Here is a 5,222-nt window from a genome sequence, read left to right as displayed (position 1 = left end):
GATCCTCTACCCGGCTGTTACTATGGCAACAGATCCAACCTCCCCCGTGTGGTCCCTCTGCTGACGCTAATGTGTGATGTAAGCTAATAGTCAGCTTTGTTGTTGCAGCAGCCACAGTGCTCACCTAAAACTAAACAGCTGGTTGTGCGATGTTCTGTGTTTCCTTCAAACACGCTGAGCTTCATGATCCAGGTTGTTCTGAGCTCTCGTCAGCAGCAGCAGGATGGTTCAGAGTCCAGCAGGCAGAGTGGCCGTCTGACTTTGTTCTCAAACCCAAATCCAAGACGCATATAAACATTACAGGTAGTTCAGCTAGTTTGGTCTCTTGCCAGTGACTTTATTATCATTTAGTCTTTTATGAGAACAAGCTGCATTCACAAGAAAACACGCAGAGCGAAAAACACAAAAAGAAGAAATGTGCACAATACAAATTTAAACAAAGAGTTGTTACCTGAAGCAGTTACACAAATCAATAAAGACTTTAAAGGTTTTAAACTCTCTAATTCTGATGAGTGAGTCCAGTTTGAGGGCAGATTGTAGCTCAGTTTGTTTAAAAGGTGCGTTAACACCTGAACCCAGAGGCGTGAGGGAGTCTCTGCGGTCTCTGGATGGAGTGCTGCTAGTGGATTTAAATGGGAGAAGACGTCTCCTGTAAGCCCATTATGACACTGAAGAGATTTACCAAATGTGTGAGGGAATTAGATTTGTATGTTTCTGCAGGTCTACACAGCTGGATGCAGTGTGGTAAACTCCAGGAGTTATTTGATTCGATGTCAAATGGAATAAATTTGGGATTTTATTGTGTTTACACATGAAGTTTTATCAGACGTCTAAAGATTACACCACAGATGAATTCAGCTTCTGCAGAGGAAACATGAGAAAGCATCAGAGATGGAGATTTAAAGTTTGTAAGCTGCAATCTGCTCTTCAAAAAGACACAGATTAGAAAGCTGTGAGGAGGAAAAAGGAGAAATGAAGGGAAGGGAACAGAAGGAAGAGTCAAAACAAGCTTCCTTCCCCACGGTTTCCTCTTCAGAACGTTTTTAGTGCAGACTGATGAAGCGTCTTCACCGCTGAAGCCAAAGATCGGCCACCGACAGTCCGTTTACACAGTCCAGAGTTACTTTTTTAGCAGATATGTTTAATTCAGCTAAACATGATTACAGTGAGCACGTTTATTATTATTATTATTATTATTATTGGCTCATGGTTTAAACTTTAAGAAGCCGGTTTGGAGTTGCTCCCTTAAGTTCGAGCTTTAGGTTTTAGAAGTCAAAGTGGGACACAGCTGGGCTGGCTGCTCTGTCGGAGTATGTGCAATTCATATCTTTAGTTATTTCCTTTAATCCTCTCCTCCGTTAGTTTTGTGGCACATAAACTGAGTCATTTCAGTGAAATCCTGCAATTCAAGAGACAAAGTGAAGTTCAGTGTGAAGAACTACTCACAGTGGGTGCTGGTGGTGCTGGTGTGGGGGGGGAGGGGGGGGGGTGTTTCAGGGACTGCAGAAAGTTCTTTGTCTGTCGTGTTGTGTTTTTTGTCGCGTTGTTTTCGAGCGGCTCTGCGTTACGGACGACTTTTGCACATTGAGCCTGAGCGTCGGCTCGTCGACGGCGACGCAGGAGGGACTGTTTCAGAAAACGTCCCTGTGAATCAGAGGAGCTGGATTCGACTTGTGTGGAATGTAAAAGCTTGTCTGGACTGAAACAGGACATTTGGACCCGGTCTCTCCCGCCTCAGAAACTGAACCACTTTGTTTCAAACATAAACTCTTAGTGTCATAATCACCCACAGCCTCGAAGAGAAACCATCTCCTCAACCACTGAGACTTGTTTCCATCCCTCCTGCCTCGTTTCCCGTCCTCTTTGTCGTTGCAGATCCTGCATCGACGCTCCGCTCGTCACTCAACGGATTTATTCTGCTTTAATGAAATGAGCTGTGTGTGTTATCGATCAGCACCTTCCAGCCTGCAGTCGGGGGAAGTGATACATGTGCACAAGCCTCAGCTTCCCCATAAAAAACAGTCAGAAACTGTTAACGTTTGGAGCTTAATGCACATTGATTTATTCACGATCAAACACCCTGAAAGGCGTCTGATACACATGCAGGGTGGGGGGGGGGGGTCGATGTCTTCAAACTGACACAGCAAAACAGCTTCGCTTCTTCCAAACCTTCACTTTATTTGCTCTGGTTTAAGTTTGTTTTTTGGGGGGGGGAGTACTTTATGGATCAGGATCCTGTGTTCCTCTTCCTGCAGATGTACAGTACAAGACTTCACGGTCCACAGAGAGACAGTGAGACAAAGCAAGGTGTGAGTTTGGGTGGTTTGTGTCCAGAGGAATGTGTGTGGGCAGCACTGGTGGCTGTCCTTGTGTCTACAGATCTAAGCCTTTATATAGTATATATAGTATAAATATATATAACCTTAATCTATTTTAATCCACACACTATTTTGTCGAGTACAGAGCACCTATTTCTGTCTTTAGAAGAGTCTAAATATCATATATTCATTTTTAAAGCTTTACTTGACTTTCTTTGACCTCGCTTGTTCTGGAGGCAAGAAAAAAAAGAAGGGGGGGAGTAGTTATCACTGTCCCGCGCAAAGGATGACTGAAGAAGACCTTATTCTTCAGGCCTCGTGGTGAAGAAGCGTTAATATACAGAACAATGTACAGTATTTTTACCCCTCTGCTTAGGAGATGAACCACTTTGAAAAGAGGCTGAAGGACAACTTTTGAACGCGCCATTAACTCCCAGCATTCATCAGCTGCTCGGCCCACAGCGGATACTGTTTATTCCCTCCCTCTCTCTCTCTCTCTCTCTCTCTCTCTCTCTCTCTCTCGCTCTCTTCACTCTGGTTTCCTCTTCGCAGTGTTAATTGCCACTGAACAGAAAAAGTGAAGCCCTCCGAGGCTTTCTATTAATACGTGTACAGTATGTCTTCTGGCCTGCCGCCATTCATTGTCGATCAAGTTAACCATCAGTAACAGAACAATAAATATATGTTTTTATATATTCACCTTGTGCCATTGTGTTATTGCTGCTGCAGGATCGAATTATAGTCAGCGGGCAGATTTTAAAAGGAGGTGAAAAGTTTGAACTTCCTTACATGAGTGAATTAATATTAAGACTGATTTTACAGCATTTTTAATCAAGACTCTGTCTCCCACCATCTGAAGAACTTTATTACCTACTTCAGTTACATTTTTAGGGGTGATAGTGTTTGACGTCTCTACAACATCTCTGATTTCAGCTAAATAAGAACCATCACTGAGCTGATAATGAGCCTTTCAATTATTTACAGTGACCATACTAAAAGTGGAAGCACATTCGTCTTCTCGGGGGGTTTGGAACATCCACCAAATCCCTGTGAGTGTTTTTTTTAAACTGCAAAGAAATCTACAATAAATTAAGAGGATGTTTTTCTTTGCACAGTCTATGTTTCCCAGAGCAGCATGTGTGTCTTCAAAGTTAAAGACTCCTCGACAGCTCTGACTTATTCGGTTATTAGTTCAGTCTCTAATGTTAAAGTCTGATGTTTCTGTCTGCGTGGATCGATGGATGTTTTGTCAGAATATGAGATTCACAGATTGGCTCTGTGATTTAGTTATATCAGCCAGCAGCAGCCCCCAGAGCACAGACGGTCTCCCCAGCTCAGCGCTGATCAATAACATCCTTCTGAGCATCTTAATGAAAATAAAGATGTGAAAATATTGCTTCAATTGAATCCCTCTAATGCTCTTTTCTTGTCTAGTCCTGTTCACCTTTTTTTTTTTAAAGCATCTACGTGGTTAAAACAACACGTGTATGAGTTTTACAGACTCTTTTATTGGAACCTGAAGTGTTTCTATGCTCCACCACCAGATGGAGACATTCAAAAGGCTAAGAAAAGCCAGAATGCACCACTCTGCTGCCGCTCAGCGTCCTGTAAACTGACCATTACAGTGTTGACTTTGACTTTTAGCGATGCCCCTTTCAGCTCAGTGAGGCAGGAAGCTGTGAAGACAGGCTGTGCATACTTGGATGGACAGGAGAGCGAAGAGGAGCGAGTACGGTGATGAAGCTTGAGCCAAAAAGATGGTTTGACCCTCTCTGCACTGAGGTTACACTCCTATCTGACATAACAAGACCTTTTTTTAGGTGCCTGTTTCACCATTCTTCTATTATTAGGTTGACAGGTTTGTTTGATCAGCTGAGCTTAATGTTCTGTTTGTTCCTTCTGTCCTCGTCAAAACCCAGGATCCTCCACAGACACGAGTATTTAAGGTGGAAAGGCCAAGACAAAGTGTTACAGAGCACAGGATCTGCTCACAGGCCATATTACCTACCTCCAGTCAGAGCTGTGACACTCGTTCACTGTGCAGGCGTTTGCTCCTCCAGGACCTGCTGCAAACCTTTGTGCCTCCACTGTTTGACTGCATCAAGCCGTGGTGAGCGTTTCCTGCTGGCACTAATCCTCACCTTCATCCGTCTGGAGCCACTGCGATGCTCCACTGGGTTTATTACCTGTATTGTGAGTCATTACTTAATCAATAATCTAATTGAATGAGGTCAAAGCAGCCCAAACTGGGGGTCAGGGGACCTCTGGTGGGAGGGATGTAAGGCAACTGTGCAGCGTGTACCAACATCTGTTCTGTTCAGCAGGTTAAAAAGCACCTGGAGAAGGAGAGAGAGGCCTTCGAGAACATTCAGCTCTGGTGAAATATTAGCAGAGGATCAGAGGAAGAACAAACATTTCTGCAGACGTGTGAAGAATCAAAAGGACACATTCAAAAGTGCAAACTCCTCGTTGTGTGTTGGTGATGTTCTGTGTTTGTCCCTGTGTGTTTCCACCCAAACCAGAAAAACACCGCAGAGAAACACTTCAGCCAAAAGTGTTGCAGCAGAAAACGTGTGAACGAGCATCAACTTTTCCCCGAGCAGCCTCAGACACTGTCGCTCGTCTGCCTCGACAGATTTAGAAGGTGTTAGTATATATTTATCAATATAATCTGATATATTATGATTGGCTGATCGGCAGAGCTGCTGTTCACGTTGAGGGTGACGTCACAAAAAGTATTTTTAATAAGATGCCGAACAAACAAAAGTAGAGAAAGTTTAAAGTCAAAAGAGCCTCTGAGGAAAGATGCTTGTCTTTAATATTAGTGATCAATGAATCATTTGTTCAGACCTTAAACATCAGAAATCAGTGGTTAGTAAGAACCTTTGGGTTGCCAGGTTGTGA

This window comes from Pempheris klunzingeri, chromosome 5 (assembly GCF_042242105.1).
Source record: "Pempheris klunzingeri isolate RE-2024b chromosome 5, fPemKlu1.hap1, whole genome shotgun sequence".
Taxonomy (NCBI): Eukaryota; Metazoa; Chordata; class Actinopteri; order Acropomatiformes; family Pempheridae; genus Pempheris; species Pempheris klunzingeri.
This window is presented reverse-complemented; position numbering follows the sequence as displayed.